This window comes from Miscanthus floridulus, chromosome 6 (genome assembly GCF_019320115.1).
Source record: "Miscanthus floridulus cultivar M001 chromosome 6, ASM1932011v1, whole genome shotgun sequence".
Lineage (NCBI taxonomy): Eukaryota > Viridiplantae > Streptophyta > Magnoliopsida > Poales > Poaceae > Miscanthus > Miscanthus floridulus.
This window is the reverse complement of record NC_089585.1, coordinates 51,879,657-51,895,517: the sequence shown is the minus strand read 5'-3', so window position 1 is coordinate 51,895,517 and position 15,861 is coordinate 51,879,657. Positions and strand designations below refer to the sequence as shown.

The 15,861-nt window shown below is 41.8% G+C and overlaps 1 long non-coding RNA gene across 3 annotated transcripts; it reads left to right on the top strand.

The window, feature by feature from the left end:
* The first annotated feature begins 1,531 nt into the window (after positions 1–1,531).
* On the top strand, positions 1,532–14,448 carry LOC136456033 (uncharacterized). 3 transcript variants are annotated; one of them, XR_010759324.1, is made up of 5 exons: positions 1,532–1,829; positions 1,917–2,028; positions 4,213–4,331; positions 12,780–13,002; positions 14,116–14,448. It is a non-coding gene; the product is annotated as an uncharacterized lncRNA (long non-coding RNA). The 3 variants fall into 3 exon arrangements; XR_010759322.1 differs by lacking the exon at positions 14,116–14,448 and adding an exon at positions 13,604–14,076 and having other exon boundaries at positions 1,534–1,829; XR_010759323.1 differs by lacking the exons at positions 12,780–13,002; positions 14,116–14,448 and adding an exon at positions 13,604–14,076 and having other exon boundaries at positions 1,550–1,829.
* The last annotated feature ends 1,413 nt before the right edge of the window (positions 14,449–15,861 follow it).

Genomic DNA, 15,861 nt, shown 5'->3' with positions numbered 1-15,861 from the left:
GCTACGGAACTCTCATGATGAATCTAAGTATAGTTAATGAGTGTTATAAATAATAATATTTTCATACATGCGTTAAAATTGGGATATATTGACTTAACAGAAAGCTATAATTGAATCAATTTTTAGTGTGGAGAGACTACAAGACTATTTGGAGAGGTATAGAAATAGCCAGACAGACATCTCTACCTCGGGTTGATAAAATCCAACGTCTAGGAGAGGTTGCCTACCCACGCAACTTCTCAATCTTCCAACCATACAGCGTCTACATTTGTAATACACTCGGTGCGAGAGCTCTCCAAAACGTATGCAAGTCATTTTAGCTTTTTAGTAAGTCGAATTTCTTTAACTTTGACTGATTGTAACGAAATTAGTGAAATTAATTCAGAAAAAATTCGACAAAGATTGTATACTATTTTTAATGTAAACTCGATCAAAGTTATTCAGAATAGAGAAGTTGTTTAAACTAAAAAAAATAGAGCAGCATACATTCTGAAATAGAGGGGACGAAACTGACGAAGCATATAATTATTGCAAGGCCGCTAATAATCGATTAGAGAGATCATTGGAGGTAAAGTGCCACATCGATCGGATTATATTATTCAAGCCACCAGGCCATGCTAATGATAATTAATCAACTGTCAGCTACGCCAAAGTTTAAACCATGTATACCGGGAGCTGCTAAGGTCCGTGTAACATCCTAGATGTTAAATGCCATTAAAAGTTTGATCATGAGCATCATCATGCATAATCATCAAATATTAAGTCACTAATGCATTTCATGTTTAAGTTATAGACATGACAAAGTTGGTTGTGATATGCTTCAAGTGATCCATGAAATGTTAATAAACATCATTTAATGTTCTTTGTGAATTTATATATGTAAATTTGCTTAAACAATTAAAATTTTGTGAAAATAAACCTTGTCATTTAAAATATGCTCTTAAACATAGAAGTAAAGTTGGGAAATGTTTTCAAATCAAATATGTTTAAATTTCAGCTCAAAAGTTGGATTTAATACTGAATTTCACAGCCATTTTGACTGTCCCTGAAATAAAGTTATTAAGTTCAGTTTTTGTTGAATTATTAAATAAATTTTCATAAGTAAAAATTGTTCAACTTTCATTTCATTGTTTGGAGTAATGCTTGATCTTTGCTACTGTGTAATTAGTTGTGATGATTGATTAATAATGGTTCCTTAATTAATTCCCAAAGATTGCTAACCCAAAACAGTTTCAAAGCTCTGAAGTCTGAATTCAGTTTCAGTTTCAAAGTTACTGCTTTTGAAAATCAAAATCTTGAAAACTATCAAGTTTTTGGGGTAGATCCTTAAAGCAAAGTTGTAGATCTCTGATAGATGATCAACTTTTGTTAATAGAGTTGATCGAGTTGCTGTTTGGTTTCTGGAGAAAAAGGAGGAAAATATCATGTCAGTCGGCTACTGTTCACCGGCAGCAGCCTGCTGCTCTGCTCGCCTTCGGTGGTCGGCCGCCGCCCCCGCTTACCGCCTTAGCACGCATAGGGCATGCAGCTGCTTCCGTGGTGCAGCTCAAGCTGGTGCTGGCTCGTCCAGAAGCCGCGCCACCGTTCTTATACCGCAAAGCCGGCCGTCGTCTTGCTTCTTCTCTCTTTCTGCCGTCACCGTCGAGCCGCCATCGTCTCACCAGCCGCATTCTCCTCCACCACTCAATCCTTATCCAATTGCTCGCGCCAGTAGATTCGCCTCATCGTTGCGCATCCGCGGAGCGCGCATGCCTCGTCTCTCATCGCCCAACGCAGCTGCGCGCGTCATTTCCATCGCGGCGCCGCCGCCATGGCTGGCTCTTTCCGCTGTAGCTTCCTCCCTCCTATCTCTTGTTTCGGGTTGCTTTTGATGCTGTGTTACTCATCGGCCTGTCGGTTCCCTTGTTACCCCACAGGACGCGCCAGAACGCGAGCTCGCCGTCCCGTTCGCGCCGCCGCGCTCGTCCTCACCGTCGGCAGCAAGCTCCGCTCCCTCCCGCTTCAACTGAGTAGCAGAACGTGTTCGCGGTGAGCTACTAACGCTATCCGCACCCTCTGCTTTACCTCTACCGGTCGCTTAAGGCCAGCACGCCGCTCGCCGCGCCGCCGTGACCGCCATGCCTGCAGCCGAGCTCGAGCCAAACCCTAGTTCGCGCAACTGTCACCATGGGTAGGTCTGGTAGGTCTTGGGGAACGCGTTGTTGGTCTCCCCGTCACCGATAGCCTCACCGTCGGCCGCCTCCGCCTCGCCGGAGCGTCGCCGAGCCGCCATGACCGGCGCCAACCTTGCCGTGAAGCCTTGCCCGATCAATCATCACCCTAGAACGATGCGCGTGATCACCCTGAGTACGTAGGTGGTGGTCTCGTCGCCGGCGACCTCGCCGATGGCAAATACCTGGTCAAAGTACGGCGAGCCGTGGTCAAGGCGGGCAGGGTCGGGTTTGACCCTGGCCCTACGCGTCAGTGATAGTGGGTATATGAGGGGTGGGTGAGAAAAGAATTACGTCGGTTTTGATTTTTAGAAAAATATAAACATGTGCTGAACTTTGGAAATTCATAACTAATGTTTGGAGGATGAGAAAAATATGAAACTTTTTGTGTAACCTTGTCTGGATGTGCTCTATCAGAGAAAAATATTAGTTGGTCATTTCTCGTAGCTTTGGTATGCTTAAAAATCACGCCTTTTAATTATAAAATGAACCTTGTATGATTTTTATAAATAAAAATATTAATCATGTGATGCTGAAACTTTTTGTATAAATGTTATGTGCTAATATCTACCTTCACAAAAAGTTTGGTACTGTTTTGATAATTATAAATTGGTTAAGTAATTTAAATGCTTTTAAATGCCTTTTCCTTAATTAATAGATGTTAAAATGAATTAGGAAATGCCTAAATGACTTTGGTATATTTTATACCTTGATTATGGACCTTGGGACACAAAACCCCCTGTTGTTCCTTGGCAACCCCTTTACTTCTTTGTGGTGCTCATAATTCACATGTTGGTTAATAATTAAAATGATTTAGCAACTTGTGTAATTAGTAGATGCACGAATATGCTTTATATGATTGTCCTTTGTATGCAATGACCTAAGATGATGGCTGAGGTATAGTAATGCTAGTGTAATCTTTTGAATAACATGTATACACAATCCCTTATTAATATGATAATTAGTAGATGTGTGGTTTATGCAAGTTTCCATCTTTTGTTTAGTTTTACTTAAGATGTGTTTAAGGTGTCTCATGTTAGAGTTGACTATGATAGTAGCTATGTTAAATAATGGTTGATGATCTCTGTAATTAGTTACTCATGCATAGTCTTGATAATAGATTAGTGAAGCACTATTTGCACATGTTTGCTGAAATGGCTGCATGAGCAGTTCTTGTTTAGTGGCCGTTTTCACCATGTTAATCATGTTTCCTATGAATGTGTTAAATACAAAAGTTGTAGTTAAGTTCCATATCTTTGCTTGTCCTGGAATTTCATGATTTTAGGCCTGCTAGTTTAGGAGTTGTTTTTGCAAGTTCCATATCACTTTTTTGTTTGCTTTCTGAACTGATCTGATACATGATGCTTTATGACTTAGTTAAGCTTTGAATCTTCTATTGGAAACAACTGAAAAGTTGTAGTGTTTTTCATAAGCTTTCCAACATGTTAAGGATCACTATTTTTAGTGATCTAGAACTCTAGTTATAGCTGTTTAAAGTTTGATGCCAGATTCTGTCCAAATGTGGACATAATTATTTCTTCATGTTGTTTGACCTTGTTAAGTGTTGAATCACCTTTTGATGATAATAAGAAAGTTGTAGACAAGTTTTTAAGCTTTCTAAAAAGTCTAGGTTCATCCTTGCTGGATGTCTAGATCTCTAGTTATGGTTGCTAGAAGTAGTTGTAGTGTTGCTGTCTGGGATCTGAGTGTAACTAGAGTTGATTGTTTAGCTCTCTTTTGCTTAAGTCAACATGATGTGGTCATGCCCTTGTCTTACTTGTGCTATATGATTTATATTTCCTTCTTATTGAGCACATAATTAACTTGTTAATCAAATGATTAGAATGCTTTGTGAAGCGTAACCCTAGTTGTACCATGAAGAAAAGTTGTACTCAACTTTCTTAAGTTTGTTTAACTTTTGTTAATGCACTTAGGTGTCCCTCATCATGTATCATGGCATGTAGTCCATCATGTTAAAGCAAACATCATTTATTATGTGTAGTGCACGAGAGTGAAAGGATTCGAGTCAATCAAGTTCTAGAGAAGGTCCGTCCACCCGTGGTGTTGGTGTCAAGTCTGACTATTGGATCTTCTGTGGAATCTAACCTTCTTACAACTCAGGCAAGCCCCAGAGCATAAACCCTTCTCTAGTATTTACAAATCTTTATTACACTTTAAGTCTTGTGAGATGTGCATTAAGTAATTAGGAGTTGGTCGAATACCGTTGCTGCATGATTACCTTGATATTTAGGTATCCATAATTCTACCCTGTTAGTATGAATAGGACGATATCTCTAATGTTAGTAATGCTTAGACTTCGATAGAAGTTGAATGATGGTTTCATCGTTCACGAGAAATAGGTTTACCTCAGCCCTACTTTTGGGTCATGTGAATACTATGATAATGCTAAATTAAGATCGGGTGGGACTTGGTGTTATGGGTTCTTGGGCAGACATGTTTGCCTGGTCATGCTCGCCTTGCCTGCATCGATTAAGGACCGTACCGTTGTAGACCTGTCGTGTTCAGGACCTTGCATGACTGGCCATATACTCCAGTAAGCCTAATACCTCGGCATTCCATTATGTAAAAGGCTAACCACGCACTGAGAGTGGAGAGATGGCGAGAGTAGCGTGTACACATCCTGTGAATCCACCAGGAGTGGCGCAGGGAGTGCTCTCGGGTAGCGCTGGACCTATTCTTGTTTTGGAGGATCCGAGTGAAGGTTGATATATGTAGGTTCAGGTCTGAACCTATACCTACATATGTCATGTGGTAAGGGAACCCCATCTGGACCAAATCGATTTGAATCATCATGCTCCTCGGTTATAGAAACTCAATCCCCCGATCTACATCGTAGTTAATCAATGGAGCATGGTTACATGTGGATAAGAGATGAATATGAGATGAGGTGATTCAAGAAGTGATTAATTTAGATCAGGTGCAAATGGGATACTACTAATGACTTAATACACAGCTAAACATTGAAAGTAAGGATCCACCTATAGTAAGCTTTTCTACAAAAAATAGTCTTTGCTTCAGACTGTCCTGCAAGACTACGTACCCTTGGAGTCTTTTCTTTTTAGTCGGGTAAGACTTATTGACACTACTAGGAATATCTACTTCTATGATGAAAATTTTAATGACGAATCCAAAACCATCATTAAAATTGCTTTTTATGATGAAAATTTCGGTTTCATCATAGATCACCGTGACGAACCTCGAACCCCCTTATCTATGATGAAATTGGGTATCATCACAAAAAACATCATAGAACAGCATAGGATTTCATCACAGATCACTCATGCAACTGTTCCTACTCATTTGTGACGATCATATTTAGAACTATGATGAACAGACTTTGTCATTGAATTAATTACTGATCTATGACAAACAATATTCGATCTATAACGATGGCGCTTCGTCATAGATCTCCACACGTGTGGTAGAACTACCTAATCTAATACCTCCTAGGAGTACTTGTCTTCCATTAGACATTAAGTACTCAGGGGAGGACACTAAATTACTCGGTTCCGTCGAGCACACCCTAAGGGAGAACCCAAAAATCCATATTTTTCCATTAGGATCACAAATGAGAGAATAAAGCTTGCAACATTCTTAGTCATCTCTTACATCACTTTCCTTGCAACATTAGAGTATAATATTTATTGTTTATAACAATGGAATATGACCATGTTATCAGAGTCTCAATGGAAAGAAAATCATTTACTAACAAGGTAAACATTAAAATGATGGTCCGTTATATACATCATAACAAGTTATAAGTTTTCCATTGTAAAACATTTTGGGTGGAAGTTTCAAATAAACTCTATATCCGCAACGTAAAGGAAATCCTCGCTAAGCCCACCTGGAGATTTCCACACACAAGTGTCAGCTCCACATGTTCCTATCACCTACAACAGGGTAGAACAAAACCTGAGTACTCAATTATACTCCGCAAGACTTACCCGTCAAGAGGAAAAGAAAAGACTTCAAGGATATGCAAGGCTATCTGGCTTGTGGTTTTATTGCATCTGTAGGAAGCATTACTAACACGTGCGTTCTTATATCAAATTTTATTAGCCGTCATCATTAGTTCATTAACTAACCATTCTATGTAAAACACCTATGCTCCTTTCAAGCAGGTGGTAAGCAATTAGAACCATTTTATCATTTCCAAGTTTCAGTTCTTACTATAGTGCTAGACTGTAGACAAGTCATACCGGATTACTCGGCGATTCATGAATCAATGTGCCCAGCTGGGTACCCCAAAACACACGCCCTGCTTGTACCCAGGCATAAGCAGGACCAACCCACCACTCTCCTATCAAGGGGTCTAGGTCCCCATCCAAACTTGGACTCCAAGCCCCCACACCTGAGTCCTAGACTTAGTGTGGTGCTTAGACCTCTACCATCCCCGCCTCCAATTAGTCGGTCTAAAAAGAGCCGAAACCCACGACAAGAGAGCAATGAGCCTTCCCTACTCCCATAAACAAGTATGTGCTTAGGATAATAAGTCTGTGACCTGCCTAGAACCCAATGCAATGGCCAGTCCTTAACCAACACAGATGAAACAAGTATAATTCGAGCCTTGCTCGAATGCCAAATCAAGTCCAGATCCAAAGTACCATTCCACTCGGTCTCCAATTATCATTCATATATATTCCATGTGATAGTAATATAATAACAACAATAATATTTTTCTAATCTCTCGCGAGTGACAGGCAATCACTCAACTTCTATCGAAGTTCTGTAGCATAGCAATCTACACTGATCCTATCATACTAGTAAGACTCATGGGACAAGGATATATATATGCAAGGGGGTTTCATTCAACTCCTTAAACTTAATGCACAAGCATAAAATAAAGTGCAGAATAATAGAGGTTATGCACCAGGGGCTTGCCTAGGTAAGATATAACCAAAAGTTAGCATTCCATCATGGTGACACAATCATCAATGCACCATCTTTTCCACTACTTCGGTCAACTCCACGATCCATCATTGTTCCTATTATGATATACGTGGATGGAACACAGAGATGGAATTAATCAATGGTAACAACAACTCTATAATATTATTACGCTCTACGAGCTAACGAGCTAGCTTAATGACTAACGTACTAGTCTATGTATCCACATCGCTAAGTAATGCTTGTTCTTGAAAATGTTTTGGTTCTACAAACCCTTAATTATTTTTGGCATTTGATTGATTAACTATATATTTTTGGACTAGGGCTCATTTAGTTACCTTAATAAACTAATTCCTATGGGGCTATAAAATTTACAGTGAGCATCTAATATTGTTAGGAATCCACTGTAAAAATTTTAGGGCCAGTACTTCTACCAATTCATCACAATAATTCCTACAAGTTCTTGTTTTACCCATTTTAAGTGCTTCAAATTAATTAGTCTACTCTAGAAAATTCTGTGAAACTAAGAGAACAAAATACATTATCAGATAGGTCATGATTTTAGGAACCTAACAAAATTAGTTTTACTATTTTTGGACATCTACACAAATTTACCTTGAATTTACAAATTTACCTTAGAAACTAATTTAGAAAACACTTTAGAAAAATAAAAGGCTGGCGACCAACTATTTGGCCCAACAACCTAAATGGCCCATGACGGGGAGCCCGCGCGTATAGCAGGCCGGCCCAACAGGCCCACAGCGCGAGCGCTCTTGTGCATTTTGCGAAAGAGCCCCTAACCTAGCGAGTTATTACACGGAGCACTTGCACACTATTATGCAAGAGACGCGCTTAGTAGCTAAGCCCCTGAACTATCCCATCTTCACCATGGGACGGTCCCTGATGCCATCGCGTTCGCCGGCGTGGCGACTGATGGCAAACCACTGTCGCGCCAAGCAATAGGGGCCCATTCTAGACAAACTAAAGGGCCGACCACCATCAATGATCTAGACGATGATGGTTGGAAGTGGTGGAGCATTAGGAGGTGCCCTTGGGTATGCTACTATGGTAGGCGGTGGATCGTGGTGATGGCGTAGCCATCTGACAAACGTTTTATTGCATCTGTAGGAAGCATTACTAACACGTGCGTTCTTATATCAAATTTTATTAGCCGTCATCATTAGTTCATTAACTAACCATTCTATGTAAAACACCTATGCTCCTTTCAAGCAGGTGGTAAGCAATTAGAACCATTTTATCCTTTCCAAGTTTCAGTTCTTACTACAGTGCTAGACTGTAGACAAGTCATACCGGATTACTCGGCGATTCATGAATCAATGTGCCCAGCTGGGTACCCCAAAACACACGCCCTGCTTGTACCCCAGGCATAAGCAGGACCAACCCACCACTCTCCTATCAAGGGGTCTAGGTCCCCGTCCAAACTTGGACTCCAAGCCCCCACACCTGAGTCCTAGACTCAGTGTGGTGCTTAGACCTCTACCATCCCCGCCTCCAATTAGTCAGTCCAAAAAGAGCCGAAACCCACGACAAGAGAGCAATGAGCCTTCCCTACTCCCATAAACAAGTATGTGCTTAGGATAATAAGTCTGTGACCTGCCTAGAACCCAATGCAATGGCCAGTCCTTAACCAACACAGACGAAACAAGTATAATCCGAGCCTTGCTCGAATGCCAAACCAAGTCCAGATCCAAAGTACCATTCCACCCGGTCTCCAATTATCATTCATATATATTCCATGTGATAGTAATATAATAACAACAATAATATTTTTCTAATCTCTCGCGAGTGATAGACAATCACTCAACTTCTATCGAAGTTTTGTAGCATAGCAATCTACATGATCCTATCATACTAGTAAGACTCATGGGACAAGGATATATATATGCAAGGGGGTTTCATTCAACTCCTTAAACTTAATGCACAAGCATAAAATAAAGTGCAGAATAATAGAGGTTATGCACCAGGGCTTGCCTAGGTAAGATATAACCAAAAGTTAGCATTCCATCATGGTGACACAATCATCAATGCACCATCTTTTCCACTACTTTGGTCAACTCCACGATCCATCATTGTTCCTATTATGATATACGTGGATGGAACGTAGAGATGGAATTAATCAATGGTAACAACAACTCTATAATATTATTACGCTCTACGAGCTAATGAGCTAGCTTAATGACTAACGTACTAGTCTATGTATCCACATCGCTAAGTAATGCTTGTTCTCGAAAATGTTTTGGTTCTACAAACCCTTAATTATTTTTGGCATTTGATTGATTAATTATATATTTTTGGACTAGGGCTCATTTAGTTACCTTAATAAACTAATTCCTATGGGGCTATAAAATTTACAGTGAGCATCTAATATTGTTAGGAATCCACTGTAAAAATTTTAGGGCCAGTACTTCTACCAATTCATCACAATAATTCCTACAAGTTCTTGTTTTACCCATTTTAAGTGCTTCAAATTAATTAGTCTACTCTAGAAAATTCTGTGAAACTAAGAGAACAAAATACATTATCAGATAGGTCATGATTTTAGAAACCTAACAAAATTAGTTTTACTATTTTTGGACATCTACACAAATTTACCTTGAATTTACAAATTTACCTTAGAAACTAATTTAGAAAACGCTTTAGAAAAATAAAAGGCTGGCGACCAACTATTCGGCCCAACAACCTAAATGGCCCACTGACGGGGAGCCCGCGCATAGTAGCAGGCCGGCCCAACAGGCCCACAGCGCGAGCGCTCTTGCGCATTTTGCGAAAGAGCCCCTAACCTAGCGAGTTATTACACGGAGCACTTGCACACTATTCTGCAAGAGACGCGCTTAGTAGCTAAGCCCCTGAACTATCCTATCTTCACCATGAGGACGGTCCCTGATGCCATCGCGTTCGCCTGGCACTGGCGACCGATGGCAAACCGCTATCACGCCAAGCAATAGGGGCCCGCTTCTAGACAAACTAAAGGGCCTGACCACCATCAATGATCTAGACGATGACGGTTGGAAGCGGTGGAGCATTAGGAGGTGCCCTAGGGTATGCTACTACTGGCAGGCGGTGGATACGTGGTGATGGCGTAGCCATCCGATGAAACCTACACGCTCTTTAGAAGGGTAGATGTAGCAGGGAAGCATCAGTAGCTCACCAGGATTTGCGCTGTGGTGCTGGTTGAGGCAGACAAGTGCTGAGGTGGCCTAGCCTCGCACGAGCTAGCGGGGCGGCGATGCATAGGGCGGACACCGACGCATTAGCTTACCACTGGTTATATCCTAGGCGGAGCTAAGGCGAGCACCAACACAAGAGTATCAAGATGAGCCTATATTCAGATTGAATTGAACTAAAACCAAGCGTAATGCCTTACCCCTAATGTGCCATCCCATGGTAGTGGGATGACCGGCGGTGAGGAAAACCTGAAATTGGCCACCAAAAGGCCATGGCTAAGCTCGACGAGAATGGGACGTCTAGGTAACTTCTTATTCTACTCAACAACGCAAGGAATTAGACTAGAAAGCTTTGAGCTATGGATTATGAAGGGAATGGCGCACCACCGCTGCTATGTCGTGGCCCGCGGCCTCGACTTAGGATGGACCGACCAAGACATGATAAGGACATAGCCGTGCGGGGACATGGCCGTGCGAGTTGTAGTAGAGATGCGTTGGCTAGTGAGGGGATAAGGGCAGAAACTGGACAAGCAAAGGCATCGACACCTTGCGCCTAGGCGACAAAGGCGCGTGGACGGCTGGACAGCGGTGGTGAGATGGCAACACTAGGAGACAGTCGAGACAAACAACGACTCGGTGGGTTGGTAAACTAAGTGGTGCAATAGAAGCCATGACGGCCAGGCGATGACTGTCATGATGCTGGCATGGTCCTACGCATGGCTTGGCCGGCAATGCCCTTATGGCAGCTGCGCGGGAGCAGCACCGCAGAAATGCCTAGGCCACGGGAGACGGCTGGGCCAACACAACTTGACGTGCGACCAGTAGCTAGCAAGAACGGCCCACGAGGCAGCGACCATGACCAGGAGCGACCAGGCAGTGGCGGCATGCTTGCGTGGTGACCGTAGGGCTTAGGCCGAAGCAGAGTGAGTGGTGACATGCATGAGTTTTAAAGCGAATAAAAAACTATTGACTAACTCGCCTAAAGTTCAACCAATTACTCTAACCCAAAGCCGACACTATCCACTAGTTAGTGAAGCAAATCCCACATTTCAACAGTGACTATAGAAGAAGATCAACGAGTGCTAAGATCAGTTCATCGCTGAAACTTTGGTTCGCGAACAGAGCACCAACCACATGCTCACAGCACGTTCTTACAAAAATCGGCCATTTTTTTTGTATGAGCATCATAACTCTAACGTAACCACGACCTACACCACGTTCTAGTATACACCTATATGCAACCAATCGTACAAAAACATAGATATATTGGTTAATCATTTTTGTTGAATTTTAAATGCTAAAATGACATTGTCTACGATTCTTTTCTGACTTAGACAGAGTAAGGGCTTAGTTAGAACTAACAACCTTTAGCGCTTTTGCCTTAATTTTGGAAGGGTCTAAACCTTGCTGGATTCAACTAACAATTGTACCACGACCTAGCCCATACTACATACTAACTCTTAGAAACATAATATCCAAGCACTTCCTAATTAGTTTATCCAATATAATTTGCCAAAGAAGGATACTTTTAAACCTAAGCTCAAGTGCTTGTTGTCAACAAAAAATGACCCTTCAAAATTCCAAGTTTGATTTTGTTGAACTTCCCAAATTACTAACTAATAGTATTTATTCTCCAAAAATTAATGTTGCATTTCCATCTACTACACTTACACTCTAAACTTTATTCAAGTGCTACATACAAATTATATTTAATTTTTGCTTATAAAAATAGCTTCTGTGACAATGTTTAGAACTACTTATTCTACTCTTCACGTTAGGATTTTTCATTAACACATATAGGCATTTACATAACTAACTCACTATATTTATAGATATATCCCTCAGACCATAATCTCAGTGCTTAGCGAGCTCATAACACCAGAGGTGTTACAACATGGTACCTTCTCCATCTGACGTGTACCTGTGGGACCTGCAGTTACTCATCTGTGACGCTTGCACTTTGTCATAAAAGTCTCTGCTCGATCCTTTCTCCATTCGATGTGTACCTGTGAGACCCTTCTCCACCCGACCTGTGGGGCCCAAACCTATGGGGCCTTTCTCCATGTCCATTCGACCCGTGGGACCTGACGGCTTGCGTGCCACTTGTGCTTGTGGACCCTTATCCATCCGACTTGTGGGACCCAACAACACCTTTCTCCATCTCCATCCGGCCTGTGGACCCAACGGTTTGCGTGTCACATGTACCTATGGGACCATCTGACCTTTGGGACCCAATGGCTTACATGTCACATGTACCTGTGGGACATTTCCCCATCTCCATCCGACCTGTGGGACCCTATGGCTTGCGTGTCACTTGTTGCCGCCAGGGTTTAATAAATTCAAACTTAAAAAAACCATGAGACCTAGGAGTCGAACCTAGGATCCAAAGCATGGAATAGACCGTCTTCACCATTGCGCTAGATGCCTGGTTGTGTTAACATGTCTTTGGAGTATTATATGTTCTCTGTGTGTATAGGTTGACTTATATATTGGATATATCCCTATCCTCTACAAGTGGAAACAAATCTATGCCCATTGGACTTACGATGGCGGCGGAGGCAACGGAGGATCCCTAATGTGCTGTGGTTGCTTAGGCTTCCTTTTGGAGGCTAGGCAGTGGGTCTTCCTGGTGGAGCGTGGTGGCATTGGCATCCGTGTCCATCGTGTGCCGGGGCAGAGGCGACAAATCTGATCTGCAGGTCTCCTTTCTCGCCTTTTCTTGTTTGCTTCACTGTTTTGGTCCTTACTTGAACATGAGGTATACAAGAAACATTGTAGCATTTCTGGTCTGGTTAGGCCAATGATGATGAAAAGAACTAGGAGGTGGCACTGGTTGGTTTTCTGCCGGTGCGTGTCACTTGCAGATCTGTCTAGGCAAACAAACAGGACCTTCGCTTCTGCCTTAAACTATTTTTTCTGTCTAGTGCTTGCTTGATTCTACATTTCTGTTTCATATGCTTTAGTGCCACCAGTGAGTCCTTATGGTATTTTGAACTTATAACATATCTGAGGCCACATTTCTGTGCCAATGATGTCTACCTGGTTGTTGGATGTATTAGGATGTGGCTCATATGTTTGCTTTCTGTGTCTTCTCCTTGTTGACAACCAAGTTATCCATTTGGTTCCGAACAATAAGGCATCGAAAGCAAATCAATGCTTTGTGTCCATCATTCACATGACTAAGGCCACTAATTAATGTCTAAGCTACACATGTTGCTACTGATGCCAATGATGATCACTATGACTTGTTCACTAGCATTCTACTTGTGAAAACTGAGACAACCTATTCGATTTGTGCAGATTTGAGATGAGTCATCCCTGCTATGTTGTGTTCGATGGCCATGAGCCAGGAGTTTACTACAAGTTCATAGCTTTCGTGGTGCTTGTTAAAAAAAGTACAACTCCTATGAAGAAGGAATTGCTGCCTTCAAGTCAAGAACCAACTCAAATCTAGCCTTAGCTCATGATGATGGCTTCTATCTTCAAAACCCAACAGCTGCTCCACCCTCTTCGTCCTTGAAAACTATTGTAATTGTAGTCCTCTTAATCTTTGTTTGTCTCTTATGGAAGAAGCTCTGAGCTCATGTATTGATTGTAAGTGTCATGGTTAGACTTGATTTAGCTAGAATAATTGTAATGGTTATAGCTCCATTAACTGCTACTCTAGTTTGAGTTATATATATCTATGTGGTGCCTACTCTAAATTTAGATGAGGTCGTACCATTAAAATTGTTAATGGTTGTTAAAGTTGCACTTTGGTATGAGTTGTGAACTTCACTGATAGATCTTTGTTGGATTATTTTCCGCCTCAGTGATCTCATTATTGAGCAAGCTCTCATCCTACTGCATGCACATGACAAAATGGAGGAGGCGCCCAACAAGAGGAACACACTAGCCAGCCTCATGGATGATGTCTTAGTTGAGATCCTTCGCCGCCTCCCCGCCCGCTCCTTGTTCTACTGCAAATGTGTCTGTCACTCCTGGAGATGCCTCATCTCAGACAACCATAAGTTGATGCCCCAGATTGTGGCCGATTTCTTCTATGATGGAATCTACGATCAAAGAAACTTTACCAGCATCATCGGTGTTTACCCCTCCTTGTTGTTCTTGCCCTTTACCATGAATAATGTAGCTATCTTAGATTGCTGCAATGACCTCATCCTATGCTGGTGCCTTGGGACTGATGGATACCACTATGTTGTTTGCAATCCGGCAACCTAGGAGTTGAAGGTACTGCCACCTAGAATCCATTCTGTTGGTGAGGCTCAATTAGGGATTGATCCGACAGCCTCCTCGTACTTCCATGTGTTTGAATATATGGAGGAGGATGGTCAGTGTGTGGGTGTGGACATCTACTCATCTAAAACTATAGCATGGATCTTTAAGGAATCTAAATGGGGCGAGGAGGCTGAGTGGACATTGTCAAAATCAGCAACTATGTTTCTTAACGGTTGTCTGCACTATATTGGGTTCTATGAGGATTACCATCGTATACTTGCTGTGGATATGGAGGGAAAGTGTTAACACTGGATTTTGGTCGATTCTGGAAGATGACAGGTAGACCCACGTGTGGGAAGAAAGGTATTCGGCAAACGAGGCGAGCGGTCGGCTAAATGCATTGCGGTCGGTTACTCCAGAAGGCGGTGATTCCATTCGGGAAAAATAGAAGATGGCAGGCAAGGCCGATCGAAGAGGTGAAAGTTGTAATAGTAAAGGACTCTAAGAGTTTAGGGTAAGGAATCGTGAGTTTCCAAGTTTATTTTAAGGTTCCTTTGTAAATCGTAGTCCTCCAGGACTCGTGTTTTGTCTAGGGTATAAATATTGACCCTCGACCATTGTAATAAGGGTTCACAACCAAATCAATACAACCGGCCCCGTGCCAATTTTCGAATCCTTTTGTCGTGTCGTCGAGTTCTTCGAGAGGAGTCATCGATCCGTCGACCTTCGTAAGTTCCGACAACCTTGTTATCATGTTTAGTATCATGCGGTGGATTTAGACATGATGCAAGTAGTCTTGTTTGTTTTCAATGGTCATGCAGCGGATCTTTGTTTGACAATCAAGAAGTCTTTGCTTATGCTTTGTTTATGAGTAGATACCGTGCGGCAGGCGTTTGCTCAATATGCTCAGTAAAAGCAAGACAGTTATCGGCTCTTTTAGATATGGCAAAATCTAAATAGATTCATTAAGTTATCCAGTGTTGCATGTTACGGAATATTTTATATATATTTGTAACACACTTCTGCCCAATCTAGATTGATATTGTTCGGCCTTTTCTCTCTTGTGATTTTATTCGTGCTTCAACGATCATTGCTTTTTCATAATACCTTTGCAACTAGATAGTGTGCATATAATGGCTGATTTATTCTAATCTAGATTGTCACATGTCGCGGGTTCATGCATGTTAACTACGTTTAAGCTTTAACAAAACCAGGTGTCGTGCGGCAGATGCAGGTTTTAGATTAGTTTAATCGTTTTTTTTATTTGCACGTTCCTTCTTCATGGACCCCAATTCGGCTGAACTGCCGGACTTGGCTATGCATTAACTCATAATTAGTCT